Source organism: Salmo trutta, unplaced genomic scaffold (genome assembly GCF_901001165.1).
Source record: "Salmo trutta unplaced genomic scaffold, fSalTru1.1, whole genome shotgun sequence".
NCBI classification, from domain to species: Eukaryota; Metazoa; Chordata; class Actinopteri; order Salmoniformes; family Salmonidae; genus Salmo; species Salmo trutta.
In genome coordinates this window covers 3,878,242-3,901,428 of record NW_021822911.1, presented here as the reverse complement: position 1 = coordinate 3,901,428, position 23,187 = coordinate 3,878,242, and the positions used below count along the sequence as shown (strand labels likewise).

The 23,187-nt window shown below is 42.2% G+C and overlaps 1 pseudogene; it reads left to right on the top strand.

The window, feature by feature from the left end:
• Positions 1-2,047: 2,047 nt before the first annotated feature.
• Positions 2,048-20,292, top strand: LOC115186409 (protein dispatched homolog 1-like; annotated as a pseudogene).
• The last annotated feature ends 2,895 nt before the right edge of the window (positions 20,293-23,187 follow it).

Below are 23,187 nucleotides of genomic sequence, written 5' to 3'. Positions count from 1 at the left end.
TAATGCAAAGGAGATTGGAATGACAAGTGGACTACACGTCTCGAATGTTCAGAAAGTTAAGCTTACGTTGCAAAAACCTTAGACTAAAATGATACAGTACTGCTGGCTGGTGAATTAGGCTAGCTAGCAGTGGCTGCGTTGTTGACTTTGTTTGAAAGTGTAGCTGGCTAGGTAACCTCGATAGTTTCAGTACTACACCTTATCATGATACAAAGGCAACTATGTAGCTAGCTAACATAACACTAATCAAGACGTTCCTTTGTAATGTATTTAGTTTCTACAATGCTGCTCGTCGGTAATAGTTGGCTAGGTTTGGAAAGTGGCGTCGCGGGGGACGAAAATAGCTGGCTAGCTAACCTCGATAATTACTCTAAACTACACAATTGAATCCTACAGACGAAGAACCGTATATGTGACATTTTTCAAAAAAAAGAGATATACATGAAAAATCCTTATTGGACATCCTTTTTCTATAGTGAACCGGTTTCACAAGCTTTTCACGCGCTAATTAACAATATTTTTTATATTTAAAGATAGGCTCTTGTGGAATAACCGTTTATGTGCACCACTCAGAATGGACGGACAAGCGCACAACTTTTCTGTTGCTGATGAAAATCGCCGAAACGTAAAACAAAACTAAAAGAATGGAAAGACAGGCAAAGGAAGATCTTACGGGATGTGGGAAAACCCTATACAAATCATAAGGCTCAAGAAAAAACTGGGAAAAGCTGTCCAAAAGAGGTTTGTGGAAGAACCGTATATCAAACAATCAAGCTAGCTAGCTATAGAGTACAGTAACTAACATGTATGTTCTGGGTTGTCTAATTTGTAACTATAGAGAAAACATATTAGCTAAAGTTCGTTGGCTACTAATTTATACACTATCGTTACAAATGTTATTGCTCGATTATAGAAGAAACATAGCTAGCTACTTTTTGTCCATCCACCGGATGATTCGACATGGCTACAGTAGCTAGCTAGTTATATGTAACGTTACACTGTATCCTGCAGGGAAGAGCGTGTTCCACGACGTGCAGAAGGATTGTGGAAAGTTGACTGATGAGCGCAAGCTGCATCTGTTCAACAGTTTCTACACTGTCCCATACGAGAAACAACAAGCGTTGATTCTCTCCGGCTTAGAACAGGTTAGAAATAGGACAAAACTCCTATTATAATAGCTATATTGAACACTTGCATAGTTTAACTTTGACAGTAATGATACGTACATTAACGTTAACTCTAAAAGTGCAGTGTTACACAATGGTGCAACACAAACTCATTCTGTGTATAGGTTGGGAGTGTGTGAAAGATGGAGGTCCTGATCAAGCAATACCCTGAATGTGCTACAGTATATTAAATTCTGAATTTATCATTGTCAATTTTTATTGCAGCATGAGGTGAAACGGAGACGTAAACCTGAGGATACAAAGGAGAACAAACGATGGAAACAAACCTTCAAATACCATGTACAGCAAGCAGGCCAGAGATTGAATGTGTGCAAGGTCACTTTCATGTCTGTGTTCCAGCTAACCAACAGCCGTCTTCAGGCAAGTGAAAATATGAATTAATGTCTATATGAATGTCAATTACAAACATATTGTATTCTTTGTACTAGTTTTTTTAGAACCTGCTAATTGAAATGTAATTGTTTTGGTCAGGTTGTTCAGGAAAAGTTAGGAGTTCAAGCTGAGGCAGGTGAGGTTGCAGGGTCTCCAGATCAGGCTACTGAGGCTAGGTCTCCTTTAGAAGATGGAAGAGGGAAGCATAGCAATAGGTAATGCGCTATGGATTCCAGCCTGGATTATTTCACTATAGCAGTGCTCTAAACAATCTTCTAAACATTAACATAGAGTATCGAATGGATGAATAGCGAATTCTGAAACAAAAATATAAAAATGTTTATTACTTTTAAACAAAATGATGGAAATTAAGCTGTCCAACTACAACCTGAGCATTGAGGACTGAGTGCCGATTACCTTCCCCCTCCCACCGAACGGCACTGGCCTAATTCTCGCCGCCCTACAGGACCCCCCGGCCACAAACGGCAATGGCGTGACCGGGATTTGTACCCCGGTTATAGCGACACAGTTGCACTCTAAGGCAGGTCCCTAGACCATTGAGAGAATACAAGTTCAACAACATCTTGTTGTCTCCTTACAGGCCACATCGGATACATGCTACAGTGAAAGAGGGCATCAAGGAGCACATTTTATCTTTCCCAAGAACCCAGAACCACTACTCTCGGATGAAGGGGGATGTACACAGAGAATACCTCAGCCCTGATCTGTATTTGTTGCGAATGTACCGACTCTACAAAGAGAAGAATACCACATCATCTGCAAAATTCTGGGTTTATAGGGACATTTCCAAACAGCAGAGTCTCAATTTCGGCCAACCCAGGAGTGACACCTGTGGCAAATGTGACGCATTCTTCACTAAGATGTCAGCAGCAACATCTGAAGAGGAGAAGAGGAAGATTGCAGTTGAAAGTGAGTTGCACCATCGAAAAGCCGAAAAGGCCTCTACACACAGCTTCAAAGTGACACTGAGTGGGCTAAAGCCAATGCTGACTGCCATGTCATTTCTGTGGATCTACAGGGGGTGATGTACAGGACATTTCTTGCCTTTAGCATGGGTTTAACGCAATTCAAAACTTAATTGCTGATCATAGTGTTAAACGCAAAGAGAATGGTTTTCTGAACGTTTTGTAATATTGACCTTAGGGACCTACCTGCATATTGGCACATCACATTGATCCATATTTGATATGTAGAAGTTGTGCTTCTTTTGATTGAATTCTATTTTTGTAGTTATTCTATGGTATGTTCACATTGAGGGCTTCATTTTAAATGAGACTAAGATTTCATGACTCAACTTTTAAGAAAAGTCATCAGTGCTAAAGTTGATAGACCACCTTTAAATGAACCTCCATACAAATTAATTAACTACATATTGCATTTAAGTTATTTACATGAAGGGCATCTGCACTTGAAAGTACTTAAAACATCATATCAGGTGTTAAAAAAGGACATCTTACAAGTGTCATGGAAAATGTCACATATACTGTTCTTCCACAAACTGAAATCATCACTAGAGATATACTGTTCTTCCACATTCTAAAAATTAAAACAGCAATAAAAAAAGTATTTTTTGAAATAACAAAAAAATATCAATTGTTGTTGGAAGATATGAGTATGGTGAATTATTTGTCAACCATAAAACACCTAATGTGGTGGAGAGGTGTCTTATGATGCGCGTACACGTGAAGTCATCGTTTTTTTATTTTCCTCTGGGATGAATAGCTATTGCCCAGTTGTAAAATGATCGCAATTTTATGTAAAAAAAAACCCTAAAGGATTGATTGTAAACATCGTTTGACGTGTTTCTACAAACGGTAATGGAACTTTGAACATTTCGTCTACGGATTTGCGTCCACGCCACATGGCATTGTAAAGTGTTGTGAATGGGTCAACAAAACGGACATAAATGATGGACTTTGCAGAACAAATGAACATTTTTCTTGTGGAAGTGGGAGCCCATCCGAGTGCATTTCGCCAGAAGATCAGCAAAAGGTCAGTAAATATTTCCAACATATTGTTAGAGATTTGTCGACGCCGTGGTTGAAGGCTAACTGTATAGCTTAGCATTGAAGGCTAAATTCTGGACTCACAATATTGAACAATGTTGCTTTTTCCGTAACGTTATTTTTGAAATCTGACAAAGTGGTTGCATAAAGGAGTAGATTATCTCTAATTCTTTAAATAATTGTTCTATTTTTCAACGTTTATGAGTTCTTCCGTAAATTAAATGTGCCTATTCATCGGAAGTTTTGGGGAGAGAACATTTTCTGAACTTCACACGCCAATGTAAAAATTGGGTTTTTGGATATAAATATAAACTTGATCGAACAAAGGCATGTATTGTCTGACATGATGTCCTAGGAGTGCCATCTGATTAAGATCGTCAAAGGTTGGTGCATCATTTTAGCTGGTTTTGTGCTTTTGGACGGCAAGCCTTGCTAAGAAAATGGCTGTATTGTTTTTTTTTTTTTACTGTGGTTGTATCCTAACATAATCTAATCTTTTGCTTTCTCAGTAAAACCTTTTTGAAATCGGACAATGTGGTTAGATTAACGAGAGTCATATTTAAAATGGTGTAAAAAAGTCATATGTTTGAGAAATTGAAGTAATAGCATTTCTAAGGTATTTGAATAACGCTGTCCGATTTCAAAAAGGCTTTACAACGAAAGCAAAACATTAGATTATGTCAGCAGAGTACCCAGCCAGAAATAATCAGACACCCATTTTTCAAGCTAGCATATAATGTCACAAAAAACAAAACCACAGCTAAATGCAGCACTATGTTATACAATACATGCATGTTTTGTTCAATCAAGTTCATATTTATATCAAAAACCAGCTTTTTACATTAGCATGTGGCGTTCAGAACTAGCATACCCCGCAAACTTCCGGTGAATTTACTAAATTACTCACGATAAACGTTGACAAAAAACACAACAATTATTTTAAGAATTATAGATACAGAACTCCTCTATGCACTCGCTATGTCCGATTTTAAAATAGCTTTTCGGTGAAAGCACATTTTGCAATATTCTAAGTAGATAGCCCGGCATCACAGGGCTAGCTATTTAGACACCCACCCAAAGTCAGATTTACTATAAGAAAAATGTTATTACCTTTGCTGTTCTTTGTCAGAATGCACTCCCAGGACTTCTACTTCAATAACAAATGTTGGTTTGGTCCCAAATAATCCATAGTTATGTTCAAATATCCTCTGTTTTTGTTTGTGCGTTCAAGACACTATTTCGTGACAAAAAAAATCTAAATATTCCATTACCGTACTTCGAAGCATGTCAACCGCTGTTTAAAATCAATTTTTATGCAATTTTTCTCGTAAAAAACGATAATATTCCGACCGGGAAAGCGTGTTTAGGTTCAAAGAGAGAGAAAATAAAAACATGGGGTCGACTCGTGCACGCGCCTCCGTCCCATTGTCCTCTGATAGAGCACTTACCAAAAGCGCTAATGTTTTTTAGTCAGTAGCTGGAATTATATCATTCAGCTTTTTCCCGCCTTCTGAGAGCCTATGGGAGCTTAAACGTTACAGCAGTTTAAGTAACAGCACCAACATCATATTCTGTAACATTTTGACAAACAGTGTCCATTTTGACCAATACTGCAACAAGTTAGACAAAAAGTTGGAGTTTATGGGATAGCGCCACTGTACATATAAATACAAGGGGGATGTACACAGAGCTCTCTCTCTCTCTCTCTGTCTGGGACATCCAGGTGTGATCCCCAGCTCTCTCTCTCTCTCTCTGTCTGGGACATCCAGGTGTGATCCCCAGCTCTCTCTCTCTCTGTCTGGGACATCCAGGTGTGATCCCCAGCTCTCTCTCTCTCTCTCTCTCTCTCTCTCTCTGTCTGGGACATCCAGGTGTGATCCCCAGCTCTCTCTCTCTCTCTCTCTCTCTCTCTCTCTCTCTGTCTGGGACATCCAGGTGTGATCCCCAGCTCTCTCTCTCTCTCTCTCTCTCTGTCTGGGACATCCAGGTGTGTTCCCCAGCTCTCTCTCTCTCTCTCTGTCTGGGACATCCAGGTGTGATCCCCAGCTCTCTCTCTCTCTCTCTCTCTCTCTCTCTCTCTGTCTGGGACATCCAGGTGTGATCCCCAGCTCTCTCTCTCTCTCTCTCTCTGTCTGGGACATCCAGGTGTGATCCCCAGCTCTCTCTCTCGCTCTCTGTCTGCGACATCCAGGTGTGATCCCCAGCTCTCTCTCTCTCTCTCTGTCTGGGACATCCAGGTGTGATCCCCAGCTCTCTCTCTCTCTCTCTGTCTGGGACATCCAGGTGTGATCCCCAGCTCTCTCTCTCTCTCTCTGTCTGGGACATCCAGGTGTGATCCCCAGCTCTCTCTCTCTCTCTCTCTGTCTGGGACATCCAGGTGTGATCCCCAGCTCTCTCTCTCTCTCTCTCTGTCTGGGACATCCAGGTGTGATCCCCAGCTCTCTCTCTCTCTGTCTGGACTTCCAGGTGTGATCCCCAGCTCTCTCTCTCTCTCTTCTGGGACATCCAGGTGTGATCCCCAGCTCTCTCTCTCTCTGTCTGGGACATCCAGGTGTGATCCCCAGCTCTCTCTCTCTCTGTCTGGGACATCCAGGTGTGATCCCCAGCTCTCTCTCTCTCTGTCTGGGACATCCAGGTGTGATCCCCAGCTCTCTCTCTCTCTGTCTGGGACATCCAGGTGTGATCCCCAGCTCTCCTCATCTTCATATCTCGATCTCTCGTCTCTCCTCATCTCTCTCCTCTCCTCTCTCTCTCTCTCTCTCTCTGTCTGGGAATCCATGTGTGATCCCCAGCTCTCTCTCTCTCTCTCCTCTCCTCTCTCTGTCTGGGACCATCCAGGTGTGATCCCCGCTCTTCTCCTCTCTCTCCTCTCTACTCTGTCTGGGACATCCCTCTGTCTTCCCTCTCTCTCTCTCCTCTCTGTCTGGTACTCCAGTGTGATCCCAGCTCTCTCTCTCTCTCTCTCTGTCTTCTGGGACAATCCAGGTGTGATCCCCAGCTCTCTCTCTCCTCTCTCTCTGTCACCCCTGCCCTCCTCTCTCTCCTGTCTCTCTCTCTGTCTGTCGGACATCCAGTGTGATCCCCAGCTCTCTCTCTCTCTCTCTCGTCTCTATCTCTGTCTGTCTGGAATCCAGGTGTGATCCCCAGCTCTCTCTCTCTCTCTCTGTCTGGGACATCCAGGTGTGATCCCAGCTCTCTCTCTCTCTCTCTGTCTGGGACATCCAGGTGTGATCCCCAGCTCTCTCTCTCTCTCTCTGTCTGGGACATCCAGGTGTGATCCCCAGCTCTCTCTCTCTCTCTCTGTCTGGGACATCCAGGTGTGATCCCCAGCTCTCTCTCTCTCTCTCTCTCTGTCTGGGACATCCAGGTGTGATCCCCAACTCTCTCTCTCTCTCTCTCTCTCTCTCTGTCTGGGACATCCAGGTGTGATCCCCAGCTCTCTCTCTCTCTCTCTGTCTGGGACATCCAGGTGTGTTCCCCAGCTCTCTCTCTCTCTCTCTGTCTGGGACATCCAGGTGTGATCCCCAGCTCTCTCTCTCTCTCTCTCTCCGTATGGGACAACATGGACATGGACACAGCTTTAACATTTAGTTCCTCCACTGACCGCTTTATTGAGCTATTAGATATTAGAGCCATCAATCCAATCCCCCCTCCACTCTCCACTTGGCTTGCCCAAACCCCATCTATATAGATAAGTTAAAATCTACTCCCAAAATCCAATTTCCATAGCTCAAAGATGATGACAATTAAGGATTTGAAAGTCTGTTTAAATGTGTGGCACCTTTTTGAAGAAGGTCAAATACAAGGTAGTTATACTACATAGCACACATACTGTACCTCATTTTATATACATACAGTTGAAGTCGGAAGTTTACATACACTTAGGTTAGAGTCATTAAAACTCGTTTTACAACCACTCCACAAATTTCTTGTTAACAAACTATAGTTTCGTCAAGTCGGTTAGGACATCTACTTTCTGCATGACACAAGTCATTTTTCCAACAATTGTTTACAGACAGATTATTTCACTTATAACTCACTGTATCACAATTCCAGTGGGTCAGAAGTTTACATACACTAAGTTGACTGTGCCTTTAAAAAGCTTGGAAAATTTCAGAAAATTATATCATGGCTTTAGAAGCTTCTGATAGGCTAATAGACATCATTTGAGTCAATTGGAGGTGTACCTGTGGATGTATTTCACGGCCTACTTTCAAACTCAGTGCCTCTTTGCTTGACATCATTGGAAAATCAAAAGAAATCAGCCAAGACACAACTCTGGTTCATCCTTGGGAGCAATTTCCAAATGCCTGAAGGTACCTCGTTCATCTGTACAAACAATAGTACGCAAGTATAAACATCATGGGACCACGCAGCCGTCATACCGCTCAGGAAGGAGACGCGTTCTGTCTCCTAGAGATGAACGTACTTTGGTGCTAAAAGTGCAAAACAATCCCAGAACAACAGCAAAGGTCCTTGTGAAGATGCTGGAGGAAACAGGTACAAAAGTATCTATATCCACAGTAAAACGAGTGCTATATCGACATAACCTGAAAGGCTGCTCAGCGAGGAAGAAGGCACTGCTCCAATACCGCCATAAAAAAGCCAGACTGTAGTTTGCAACTGCACATGGGGACAAAGATCGTACTTTTTGGAGAAATGTCCTATGGTCTGATGAAACAAAAATAGAACTGTTTGGCCATAATGATCACCGTTATGTTTGAGGGAAAAGGGGGAGGCTTGCAAGCCAAAGAACACCATCCCAACCGTGAAGCACGGGGGTGGCAGCATCATGTTGTGGGGGTGCTTTGCTGCAGGAGGGACTGGTGCACTTCACAAAATAGATGGCATCATGAGGATGGGAAATGATGTGGATACAGTATATTGAAGCAACATCTCAAGATATCAGTCAGGAAGTTAAAGCTTGGTCGCAAATGGGTCTTCCAAATGGACGTTGACCCCAAGCATACTTCCAAAGTTGTGGCAAAATGGCTTAAGGACAACAAAGTCAAGGTATTGGAGTGGCCATTACAAAGCCCTGACCTCAATCCCATAGAAAATGTGTGGGCTGAAAAGCATGTGTGAGCAAGGAGGCCTGATGAAAAGCATGTGCGAGCAAGGAGGCCTACACACCTGACTCAGTTACACCAGCTCTGTCAGGAGGAATGGGCCAACATTCACCCAATTTATTGTGGGAATGTTGTGGAAGGTTTCCCGAAATGTTTGACCCAAGTTAAACAATTTAAAGGCAAGGCTCCCAAATACTAATTGAGTGTTTGTAAACTTCTGACCCACTGGGAATGTGATGAAAGAAATAAAAGCTGAAATAAATCATTCTCTCTACTATTATTGATATTTCACATTCTTGAAACAAAGTGGTGATCCTAACTGTCCTAAGACGGGGAATTTTTACTATGATTAAATGTCAGAAACTGAGTTTAAATGTATGTAAACTTCTGACTTCAACGGGACGTATATACAGTACCAGTCAAAAGTTTGGACACACCTACTCATTCAAGGGTTTTTCTTTATTTTTACTATTTCCTACATTGTAAAATAATAGTGAAGACATCAGAACTATGAAGCATATGTGTTAAACAAATCAAAATATATTTTACATATAAGATTCTTCAAAGTAGCCACCCTTGCCTTGATGACAGCTTTGCACACTTTTGGCATTCTCTCAACCAGCTTCATGAGCTAGTCACCTGGAATGCATTTCAATTAACAGGTGTGCCTTGTTCAAAATTAATTAGTGGAATTTCTTTCTTTCGTAATGTGTTTGAGCCAATCAGTTGTGTTGTGAGAAGGTAGGGGTGGTATACAGAAGACAGCCCTATTTGGTAAAAGACCAAGTCCATATTATGTCAAGAACAGCTCAAATAAGCAAAGAGAAACGACAGTCCATCATTACTTTAAGACATGAAGGTCAGTCAATCCGGAAAATGTTTCATTAAGAGCAGTCGCAAAAAACCTCAAGCGCTATGATGAAACTGGCTCTCATGAGGACCGCCACAGGAAAGGAAGACCCAGAGTTACCTCTGCTGCAGAGGATAAGTTCATTAGAGTTACCAGCCTCAGATATCGGCAATTAACTTCACCTCAGATTGCAGCCCAAATAAATGCGTCACAGAGTTCAAGTAGCAGACACATCTCAACATCAACTGTTCAGAGGGGGCTGTGTGAATCAAGCCTTCATGGTCGAATTGTTGCAAAGAAACCACTACTAAAGGACACCAATAAGAAGAAGAGACTTGCTTGGGCCAAGAAACACAAGCAATGGACATTAGACGGGTGGAAATCTGTCCTTTGGTCTGATGAGTCCAAATGTGAGATTTTTGGTTCCAACCGCCGTGTCTTTGTGAGACGCAGAGTAGGTAAATGGATGATCTCTGCATGTGTGGTTCCCACCGTAAAGCATGGAGGAGAAGGTGTTATGGTGTAGGGTTGATTTGCTGGTGACACTGTCAGTGATTTATTTAGAATTCAAGGCACACCACAGCATTCTGCAGCGAAACGCTATCCCATCTGGTTTGCGCTTAGTGGGACTATCATTTGTTTTTCAACCGGACAATAACCTACATGATTCCATATGTGTTATTTCATAGTTTTGATGTCTTTACTATTATTCTACAATGTAGAAAATAGTATAAAAATAAAGATAACCCCTGGAATGAGTAGGTGTGTCCAAACTTTTGACTGGTACTGTATATATTCCCCTACGTATTTATTTGGACAGTGCTAAAGCTATTAATTTGGCTCTATTCTCCTGCATTTGGATTTGAGGTCAAATGTTTTATATGAGGCCACAGTACAGAATGTCACCTTTTATTTGAGGGTATTTTCATAAATATCTGTTTTACCGTTTAGAAATGAATGCACTTTATGTATCTAGTCTCCCCATGTGATGGTGTCATAAGTATTTGGACAAATTCACTTATAGTGTATTTAATTTAGTCAAAAGTGTTGTATTTGGTCCCATATTCCAAGCACACAACTACATCCAAATACATCAACCTTGTGACTCTACAAACTTGTTGGATCTGATGCATCTACATTTTGTTTTGGTTGAGTTTCAGATCATTTTGTGCCCAATAGAAAGGAATGATAAATGATGTATTGTGTCATTTTAGAGTCACTTTTATTGTAAATATAATATTTTTCTGAACACTTCTACATTAATCTGAATGCTACCATGATTACGGATACTCATAAATGAATTGTGAATAATGATGAGTGAGAAAGTGATAGATGCACAAATATCATTCCCTTAAAAACATGCTAACTTCACACCATTACCAATAACAGCATAGGTTTGTTCATAGCTATAATATTTTATCTAAGCGTACACACATCACCCCATCACCATATTGGAAACTCTTGCTAGTGGGAACATGATAGGAAATTCTTTCAATAATATTTTATGTAGCCTATACACTGAGTGTACAAAACATTAGGAGCACCTTTATAATATTGAGTTGCACACCCTTTTGCCCTCAGAACAGCCTCAATTTGTCGGGGCATGGACTCTACAAGGTGTTGAAAGCGTTCCACAGGGATGCTGGCCCATGTTGACTCCAATGCTTCTCACAGTTGTGTCAAGTTGTCTGGATGTCCGTTGGGTGGTGGACCATTCATGATACACACGGGAAACTTTGAATGTGAAAAACCCAGCAGCGTTGCAGTTCTTGACACAAACCGGTGAGCCTGGCACCTACTACCATACCACGTTCAAAGGCACTTAAATATTTTGTCTTGCCCATTCACCCTCTGAATGACACACATACACAATCCATGTCTCAATTGTCTCAAGGCTCAAAAATCCATCTTTAACCTGTCTCCTCCCATTCATCTACACTGATTGAAGTGGATTTAACAAATGACATCAGTAAGCGATCATAGCTTTTACCTGGATTCACCAGGTCAGTCTATGTCCTGGGTCTTGCTTTTGTTACGTTTGCATTTTGGTGGGTTTGCTAGGTTTTTGCTGGGTTTGCTAAGTGATGGTGGGTTTGCTAGGTGTTGCTGGGTTTGCTAAGTTTGGTGGGTTTGCTAAGTGATGGTGGGTTTGCTAAGTGTTGGTGGGTTTGCTAAGTGTTGGTGGGTTTGCTAAGTGTTGGTGGGTTTGCTAAGTGTTGGTGGGTTTGCTAAGTGTTGGTGGGTTTGCTAAGTGTTGGTGGGTTTGCTAAGTGTTGGTGGGTTTGCTAAGTGTTGGTGGGTTTGCTATTTTATTATGATCGCCATTAGCTGTTGCAAAGACAGCCACTACTCTTCCTGGGGTCAAACATAATACAGAATGACATAGTACAGAACATCATTAGTCAAGGACAGAACTACATACATTTTGAAAAAGGCACACGTAGCCTACATATCAATGCATACACACAAACTATCTAGGTCAAATAGGGGAGAGCCGTTGTGCTGCAAGGTGTTGCTTTATCTGTTTTTTGAAACCAGGTTTGCTGTTTATTTGAGCAATATGAGATGGAAGGAAGTTCCATGCAATAAGGGCTCTATTTAATACTGTATGTCATCTTGAATTTGTTCTGGATTTGGGGACTATGAAAAGACCCCTGGTGGCATGTCTGTTGGGATAAGTGTGTGTGTGTCAGAGCTGTGTGTAAATTAACTATGTAAACAATTTGGGATTTTCAACACATTAATGTTTATTATAAAAAGAAGAAGTCATGCAGTCAGATTACAGATTACAATTTAAGAGCAAAATGTGTCGCTCTGTTCTGGGCCAGCTGCAGCATAACTAGGACTTTCCTTGCAGCACTGGACCACACGACTGGACAATAATCAAGATTAGACAAAACTAGAGCCTGCAGGACTTGCTTTGTGGAATGTGGTGTCAAAAAAGCAGCGTAAATCTTTATTACGGACAGACCTCTCCCCATCTTTACAACCATTGAATCTATATGTTTTGACCATGACAGTTTACAATCTAAGGTAATGCCAAGTAATTTAGTCTCCTCAACTTGTTCAACAGCCACACCATTCATTACCAGATTCAGCTGAGGTCTAGTACTTAAGGAATTATTTGTACCAAATACAATGCTCTTAGTTTTAGAGATGTTCAGGACCAGTTTATTACTGGCAACCCTTTCCAAAACAGACTGCAACTCTTTGTTAAGGGTTTCAGTGACTTCATTAGCTGTGGTTGCTGATGTGTATATGGTTGAATCATCAGCATACCTGGATAAGGTGTTTCTGTTATTTTGTAATCATTTTATCCATTTTAGAATAAGGCTGTAATGTAACAAAATGTGGAAAAAGTCACGTTTTCAGAATACTTTCCGAATGCACTGTATATGGGGAAGATGGAGCAGCACTGATTTAGGAGCATGGCCTTCCAGTCACACATCTATCTGTATGTTATCTTTAGCTCTACAGTGCTGTAGCCTATCTGTATGTTATCTTTAGCTCTACAGTGCTGTAGCCTATCTGTATGTTATCTTTAGCTCTACAGTGCTGTAGCCTATCTGTATGTTATCTTTAGCTCTACAGTGCTGTAGCCTATCTGTATGTTATCTTTAGCTCTACAGTGCTGTAGCCTATCTGTTATCTCTAGCTCTACAGTGCTGTAGCCTATCTGTATGTTATCTTTAGCTCTACAATGCTGTATGTGCCGTTATGTGGTTAGTCATACACAATATTTAGCTGTGACTCTTATGTGGATGATGTTACAAATATTTGTTGTTCTGATGTGAATAATAAGGAGAATCCAGAAGCTCCATTGAAATTGCTTCTTCCAATTATTGATAAACATGCACGTGTAAGAACCGTTAAAGCTTCATGGATTAATGAGGAATTGAAAACACATCTGACTGGCTGACTTACTGCAAATTAAGAAATGATGTGACGAAACTGTATTATGAAGCCAAGATCAATGATATAAAGAATGATGGAATAAAAACTTTGGAGTACTTTAAATTAAATTATGGGCAGAAAGACCAATTCAACTCCATCTTTCATTGAATCAGATGGCTTATTCATCACAAAACCATTTAATGTTGCCAATTATTTTAATGAAAACTTAATGCCAACAACGAACAGTGAGCCATCTATTCATGCATAAAAAATCTCATTATGAAAGAAAAGCATCGCAAATTTGAATTTTGTAAAGTTAGTGTGGGAGAGGTGGAAAAATGATTGTTATCGATCAATAATGACAAACCTCCTGGCATTGACAACTTAGATGGAAAGCTACTGAGGATGGTAGCTGACTCTATAGCCACTCCTATCTGTCATATCTTTACTCTGAGCCTGGAGGAAAGTCTTTGTCCTCAGGCCTGGAGGGAAGCCAAAGTCATTCCGCTACTCAAGAGTGGTAAAGCGGACTTTACTGGTTCTAACAGTAGACCTATAAGCTGTTTTTTTTTTTTTTTTTTTTTTACATTTTAAGCAGTGGATCAGCTTAAAATGCGGAAAGATTGTTGCTTCCATCAATGTAATTGTCTGCATCATTTCCTATCCCCCATATATTTTTTGGGGTAAATATATATATTCATATACATATACACATATATACATACACATACCTATATAGACATACTGTAACGGCTGTCGTATAGAGGGGACCAAGGCACAGCGTGTTGAGTGCTCATAATTACTGTTTATTAAACTCAGAACACTAAAGAAAATAAAGAGAAAACAATCAGCTAACAGTTCTGTCAGGTACTGAAGACTACACTAAACAGAATACAACTGCCCACAAACACAATAGGAAAAAAAAACTTAAATATGATCTCCAATTAGAGACAACGCGAACCAGCTGCCTCTAATTGGAGATCATACCAAAAAACTCCAACATAGAAATAGAAAACAAGAACTAAACAGAAATAGAAAAACCACCCAAAACACCCCCTGTCACGCCCTGACCCACTGAAATATAGAAAATGACATCTTACTAGGGTCAGGACGTGACACATACTTTTTTAAGAATATACATTCCTTTATTATTCCCCCTGCAAACCCTACCACTCCTCCCCCAATTGGAGTAAACTAATAAACAATAACACTTAGGCTTCTACCTTCAGTTTATACATCTTATACACGTTTTACAGACACAATCTATTTTACAATAATTATATTTTGTTTGTTTTTAGTCCTTCCTCTATTTCTGATGTCCATCCAGTTTGTAACTGTGCTATTTCACAAAATATCTGAACCTATATACATTTTACAGACCCCGTATGTTTTACATTGGCTATCTTGTTATTAGTCCCACCCTTCAGCTCCGTTCAACCCCTCCCATCTATCTCTCAACACCATCCATTTAGGATTTCTATTTGCCATATATTTTTCAACTGTGCTGTGATGCTTCACAAAAGTACTGAACCTGTCTATTTTCATTGCTTCTACAGATTGTAAATTAAAGATAAAAAATGTTGCTAAAATAATTATTATATTATTGATTGATTGATTGACTATGGCTTTTCAAATTACCCATTATTGCTATCTGCAGCATTAGTTCTAGGCAAATGTTGCAATTCTTCAGCCATTCCTGGACCTGTGACCAAAAACGAGCTACATATGGACAGTACCAAAATAAATGATCTAATGACTCTGCCTCCTCACAGCAAAATCTGCAGAGCTGGGAATATTGTATCCCCCATATATATATAACATTCTATTGGTTGCAAGAATTTTGTATAATAATTTAAATTGAAAAATTCAAAGTTTTGAATCCGGCGTTGTTTTGCGTATCATTTCATAAACCATGTGCCATGGAATGGGTACATCGAATATCTCTTCCCAACTATTTTGCAATTTATATGGCACAGCTGTCAGTTTTTTGGTCCTTAAATGATATTGGTATAAGTTTTTATTTATCACACTTTTCTTTAACCATTTATGCTCTTTAATACAGGGCCGACAGACAAGTTCCTTACTTTTTTCCCCTTCTACTTGACTCTTCCATTTTTGTAGTAATGCTGCAATTAGTTGGTTGTAATTTTGGGTAGAGCAGACATTTCCATATGTCTGTGTTAGCTGCATGTGTGACATAACTCCACCACTCCTACTTACATCATTCACAACAATTATACCTTTTTTAAAAAATGTCTTCGAAAAATGTTTTTTTTAGTATATTAGTATATTTCAAGTTTAACCACAATATTTGTTGTATTATTTGTCCTGTCTTTTCAGGTGGATTAAACTGAAATTGCAACCAAGTTTCTAAGGCTTGTTTAAAAAATAACGATATTTTGGAGATTATTTCCTTTTCAAACAACCGAAAGTGAGCAGGTGTAATCTGAATAAAGGGAAAAAAGCCATTCTTGAACATAGGATGAGATATTCCTACCAATTTACTAGAGAACCAGTTTGGATTTAAGTATAACTTTTGTATGAGTAATGCGTTAGTGCGAGTTCTAATGCATTAATATTTAATAATCTCTGCCCTCTGAATTCATATTCGTTATATAAATAGGCCCTTTTAATTTTGTCTGGCTTGCCATTCGAAATAAAATGGAACATTTTTTGTTCATATAATTTAAAAAGCATGTTACTAGGTGTAGGCAAAACCATAAGCAAAAAGGTTAACTGTGATATGACTAAAGAGTTAATCAGGCTGATTTTCCCACAAATAGACAGGTATTTTCCTTTCCATGGTAGTAAGATCTTATCTATTTTTGCTAACTTTCTATAAAAATTATTTGGAGTGAGATCATTTCTTTCTTTTGGGATTTGTATACCGAGTATGTCCACATCTCCGTCAGACCATTTAATTGGTAAACTACACAGTAATGTAAAATTAGCATTTTTTTTGTGATCCAATACGTAAAATCACTTATCATAAATTGTTTTTAATCCAGAGTAGATAGCAAATGTATCTAGATCCTCTGAGGCCGTGGAGAGATTCTAATTGTGGTTTTAAAAGAAAATATGAATCATCAGCGTACAATGACACCTTAGTTTTTAAGCCACAGATTTCTAATCCCTTAATATTATTGTTTGATCTAATTTTAACAGCTAACACTTCGACGGCAATAATAAATAGATATGCCGATAGTGGACAACCTTGTTTTACTCCTCTAGATAGTTTAAAACTTTCTGAGATGTAGCCATTATTTACTATTTTACACCTAGGGTTACTATAAATAACTTTAACCCATTTTTTAAGAGATTCCCCAAAATTGAAATATTCTAGGCATTTATATATAAACTTTATCAAAAGCTTTTTCAAAATCAGCTATGAAAACCAGGCCTGGTGTCCCCGATATTTCATAGTGTTCTATTGTTTCCAGTACTTGTCTTATATTATCTCCAATGTATCGTCCATGTAAAAAACCTGTCTGATTAGGATGAACAATATCCGACAATACTTTTTTAATTCTATGAGCCAAGCATTTTGCTAGGATTTTTGCATCATGACACTGAATTGTAAGAGGTCTCCAATTTTTTAAATGGACTGGATCTTTATACACTTGGGTCCTGTTTCAGTAATAATGATATCAGACCTTCTTGTTGCGTGTCTGATAATCTACCGTTTATATAGGAGTGGTTAAAACATGCTAATAATGGTCCTCTGAGTACACCAAAAAAAGTTTGGTATACTTCCACTGGTATGCCATCCAGCCCTGGAGTTTTCCCAGTCTTAAAGGCTTTAATTGCATCAAGCAGTTCCTCCTCTGTAATTTGGCCTTCACATGAGTCTTTCTGTACATATGTTCACTTTACATTATTATTAGGAAACAAATTCATACAGTTAGTTTCAGTTAGTGGAGATGGAGGAGACTGAAAATATAACTCTGTGAATCATGCGTGACTCCATCATGAAGTTTACCAGACTTCATGAGCCGAAAGAACACCGACTACCTTATTCCTGTCCTGAAACACGGCATGCTGTTCTCCCCCACAGAGAAAGGGGAGACCATGATGAACATTTACCTGGACAACTTTGAGAACTGGAACTGCTCGGACGGTGTCACCACCATCACGGGGATTGAGTTCGGTATCAAACATAACCTGTTCCAGGACTACCTACTGACGGATACCGTGTATCCGGCCATAGCCATAGTGATTGTGCTGTTTGTCATGTGTGTGTGTACACCCGCTCTGTGTTCATTACCCTGATGACCATGATCGCCATCATCAGCTCCCTGATTGTGTCCTACGTCTTGTACCGCATGGTGTTCCATTTTGAATTCTTCCCCTTCATGAACCTCACGGCCCTCATCATCCTGGTGGGCATCGGGGCAGACGACGCCTTTGTCCTCTGTGACGTGTGGAACTACACCAAGTTCGACAAGCCCAACGCTGAGCTGTCGGAGACGGTGAGCATCACTCTGCAGCACGCCGCCCTCTCCATGTTCGTCACCAGCTTTACCACGGCTGCCGCCTTCTATGCCGACTACGTTAGCAACATCACCGCAATCTATTGTTTTGGCATTTACGCCGGCACGGCCATCTTGGTTAACTACATACTGATGGTGACCTGGCTGCCGGTCGTGGTGGTGCTCCATGAGCGTTACCTGCCCAACATCTTCACCTGCTCTCAACCTCCCCCACAGCAGAGTGGGTTCTGCACTCTCTGGGCCAACCTGTGCCAGAAGGCCAGCAAGTGCCTGTTCACCGTCTCCGAGGCCTCCCGAATCTTCTTTGAGAAGGTGCTGCCCTGCATCGTGATCAAGTTGCGCTACCTCTGGCTCTTCTGGTTCCTGGCCTTCACAGTGGGAGGGGCGTATGTGGTGTGTGTCAACCCCAAGATGAAGCTGCCCTCCCTGGAGCTCTCAGAGTTCAAAGTGTTCCGCTCCTCCCACCCCTTTGAGCGCTATGACGCAGAGTACAAGAAACTGTTCATGTTTGAGAGAGTCCACCATGGGGAGGACTTGCACATGCCCATCACCATCATCTGGGGGGTCACCCCTGTGGACAATGGGGACCCCCTCAACCCTAAGAACAAAGGCAAGCTTATGCTGGACAACACCTTCAACATCGCCAGCCCAGCCTCCCAGCAGTGGATCCTCAACTTCTGCCAGAGGCTAAGGAACCAGAGCTTTGTGTTCCAGTCGGAGGAGCAGGACTTCACCAGCTGCTTCATTGAGACCTTTAAGCAGTGGATGGAGAACCGGGACTGTGAAGAGGCCTCGGTCTACCCTTGCTGCAGCCAGTCAACATTCCCCTACAAGCAGGAAATCTTTGAGCTGCGCATCAAGAGGGCCATCATGGAGCTGGACCGCAGCACCAGCATCCACCTGGACAGTAAGACCCCCGGGCCTCGCTTCGACATCAACGACACCATCCGGGCCATCGTCCTGGAGTTCCAGAGCACCTACCTGTTCACACTGGCCTACGAGAAGATGCACCAGTTCTACCATGAGGTGGACACCTGGATCCAGGAGGAGCTGAAGAACGCCCCGGCCGGGCTGAATTACGGCTGGTTCGTCAGCAACCTGGAGTTCTACGACCTGCAGGACAGCCTATCGGATGGCACTCTTATCGCCATGGCATTGTCCGTGGTGGTTGCCTTCGTGGTCATGCTCCTCACCAACTGGAACATCATCATCAGCCTCTACGCCATCCTCTCCATCGCGGGCACCATCTTCGTCACGGTGGGCTCGCTGGTTCTATTGGGCTGGGAGCTCAACGTGCTGGAGTCAGTCACCATCTCAGTGGCGGTGGGTCTGTCGGTGGACTTCGCCGTGCACTACGGAGTTGCTTATCGCCTCGCCCCTAACCCCGACCGTGAGGGGAAAGTCGTCTTCTCCCTCGGCCGGATGGGTTCCGCTATTGCCATGGCGGCGCTCACCACGTTTGTCGCCGGGGCGATGATGATGCCGTCCACGGTGCTGGCCTACACCCAGCTGGGCACATTCATGATGCTCATCATGTGCATCAGTTGGGCCTTCGCCACCTTCTTCTTCCAGTGCATGTGCCGTTGTCTGGGCCCCCAGGGCACCTGTGGACAGATCCCCCTGCCCAAGAGGTTTCAGTGCCAGGCTTTCAAAGAGGGCACCACCAACGTCCCCTCGCCCCAGGGCAAGCATGGCACCAAGTACCAACTGGACAGTCGAGGAGGGGAGGTGGAGCATGAGCATTACGAGTTGGAACCATTAGCTTCAAACCCTAGGAATGAGGAGAAACCTGCAGAGGAACAGGGGGCGTGCACCCAGCTCTATAATGGAATAGCCCCCCACTCTGCCCTCTGCACACACATCCCCTTTAAGAGCAAGGCAGAGCCCGGCAGAGAGCCCTGCTCTGAAAAGGGACTGGGCACACTGGTTACCAAACCCAGATCCAAATGCCAGTACTCTCATAACACAACCTGCACATGTGGGGACCCCCCTCCTCCTCAGCAGTCTATGGGTATGCAGTGGACCTCCCACCCATGCACCCAAACAACCCAGGACTCCCCATGCCCCACTCCTCAGTTCCCCCTCACAGGCAGCCATGCCAACAAAGGCCAGAACTTCCTTTCCACTCTGGACGCCGTCTACAAACCCATAGATTGCCGTATGAACTATGTACACTGTCCCCCAGCCCACTTCCACCACTGCACCCCGGGCAGGATGCCCAGACAGGGCCCTCACAGCTGCCACCTCAGAAGCTACTGTGTTCACACTGTCCACGTCCTGGGTGGCCTCCCCAGGGACCAGAGCTCTGCCCCAGACCCATCTGGGCTGGAGGAGTCACACCGGACTGGAGGGTCCTCTGGCCCTGGTGACAGTCCTAACACCCCAGCTCAGACTCAGACTTAATGTCCTCCTGCCTCCCCTCTGGGCTGCACGTTAGCCCACACACACCAAGGCTGCTGCAGGACCAACCATGGAACAGTAAACGCTCCAAGCGTGGATAATCATGTGTCCACCGCAATGCAAAAGGGCGCTTGGGTTGCCCAGCAACCAGGAGAAGCTTGAAACTAGTACTACTCCCATCACACAGGAACAAAGTGTTGAAAAGTGCAAACAGAACCCCAAAAAGGAGAGGGCATCCTCAGCCTCTCCTAAGAAACTCTACTGTTTTAACAGAACTTTGAAGGTAAAGTGCAATTCTGTCGAGTTTAATGTGCCAAAAGCTGAAGCCAATGTGCCTGCTCTTGCAATAAATTCAAAACCCTTATCTGAAAGTTTATGTTGACAGCAAATAAACTTATAAGATAATTCTGAAAGACTATATCTAAAGAGTAAACATTTGTCATATCAAGCTATAATGTGCAGTGTTCCTGTGCAATTAAAGTACTTGGTATATTTCATAGACCAAGTGCCTCATGTCTTTCATCTAAAAGTATGGTCCTATATGTTCTGTGATTACTGTATCTACTGTGCAGATAAAATTGGTTTGATCAGTCAGATGTACTGTTTTTGAGTACACAGTAAATATGTGGTGTGTTTATGGAGCTCTAACATGTCTAAGGAAAGGTGAACCATTTACTTTAGTCTCTAAGAACCACAGGCCTTCTTAGTTAGACGTCTGTTTCACGTTGCCACATGCCTCTCGGTCCAATATGAAAGATGTACTGTATGATTATAAAGTCATTTTAACCCGATTGTCTGTTTTTTCCCACTGCTCCTATAGTATGAAATGAAAGCATCTCAAGGTTTTGTTCAAAGGGCATGGTTTGGAATAACAAATGGTACACCTGTTTCATTGTCTCACTCCCGCTGGCGCCTTTAGAAGATTTGCTCTGTCTGTCCTGAGGCCACAGTGCTATGCTGGGCTCTTATACATCACACAGACATTTGATTTCTCCCCACTCCCCAAGAGCCTGCATCACATTCCAAGCTGGTCATACACTGTAAGTCTATGAGAAATGCTGACGTCCTACAGCAGGGATCCTCAACTAGATAAAAAAGAAAATATTGAGCGGATGGTAAGGGGACCGGAACATAATTACAAATTATTTGTAGACTGCAAATTGACTGCAAGAAGCCCAAACAGATATATATTTGACTAAAACACAATAATTTGAAACCTTGCTTACATTTGGATATAATCACATCTCTATTATGCGTGGGAATACTTGGGAACAGATTTCCTAAAATAAAATCACTTGGAGCTGATTTTCTGGTGTGGGCGGGGGGATAAAACTATCCGCATGCCAAATTCCCAGTTGGGGAAGCCTGTTATAGACCCTCATCCACAGAGTCATTTTCTAACAGTGACCAAGGACGTATGTGAAAAGGGCATGAATATCAAAGATAAACTCTGAAACTCAACAATAGTATAACACATATGGGTCCTATCATTTCATTTTGTAACATATCAATTACATGCTATTTTATTATCTTTCTCAGAATCTTTGGCTGCCCTTTGTTAACTCCATCCAATAAAAAGTATCCTATTCATTTACAAATTCCATTCATTCACTAATCCTGTGTTTTATTTGCTCTTCTGGCTCCTGCCATCCATCCCCCCTTCTAACAGGTTTCCCTGGTGGTCCAAGATCCTGGCCAAACCTTCTGCTACAGAGCAAACATATACATTAGACCGGGTTCTGCAGGCCGTATGACTCACTACAGCACAGCATACAGATTTATAATTACACTTTCAGTCTTGAATTAGTGTCAGATGTGCAGCTCTGAACTTGTATCATAGGCTACCAGACGCCTGTAATTATCTGTGAGAGAGACACCAAGCTGGCACTGTAGTCCATCTCCCCTTAGTCTCTGACACCATCACCCCCTCAAAAACAAAGATCAGCAGCAACTCTTGACTTTGATCAGGGGTACAATAAAACTATGACATATTGTGAGCGAGGAGAAATTCCTCTAGTGACTGCTAAGTCCTCTCTAATTACTCCCTCACTCCCTCTCTCTTGCACACTCTCAGGCAAGGGTCATACAGGAACTAGGCACGGACATTTCTTAGCTCTAGTTCCAGCTAATACATATCCCTATCCCTGTTCAGCCTTGCCAATTACTGAGGGATGCAGATGGGATTTTAGGTCACTCATAGGTGTGACTGTTCAAACCTCTCACCTCGCGCTACCTGGAAGCTTTTCAAAATGACATGTCTCCTGTGTAAGCTTGCCCTTGTTTAACTAGAACCAATGTTTTTGCCGCCCTGACCCCTGCCCTGAGGAATGGCACAGATACATCAGTACGTGCCTTTGACTGGGGAGGAGTGGCTAGCCACTTCACTGCAAGGAGATGACTACAAGAAAGATACTTTTGTATAAATAGTGTATGTGGACACCCCTTCAAATTAGTAGTTTCGGCTATTTCAGCCCCCCTTTGTTGCTGACAGGTGTATAAAATCAAGTACATGAAATGGGTTTCCATGACCGAGCAGCCGCACACAAGCCTAAGATCACCATGTGCAATACCAAGTGTCGGCTGGAGTGGTGTAAAGCTCGCTGCCATTGAACTCTGGAGCATTAGAAACCCGTTCTCTGGATTAATGAATCATGCTTCACTATCTGGCAGTCCAATGGACTAATCTGTGTTTGGCAGATGCCAAGAGAACGCTACCAGCCCCAATGCATAGTGCCAACTACGAAGTTTGGTGGAGGAGGAATAATGGTCTAGGGCTGTTTTTCATGGTTTGGGCTAGGCCCCTTAGTTCCAGAGAAATCTTAACGCTACAGCATACAATTACATTCTAGACAATTCTGTGATTCCAACTTTGTGGCAACAGTTTGGGGAAGGCCCTTT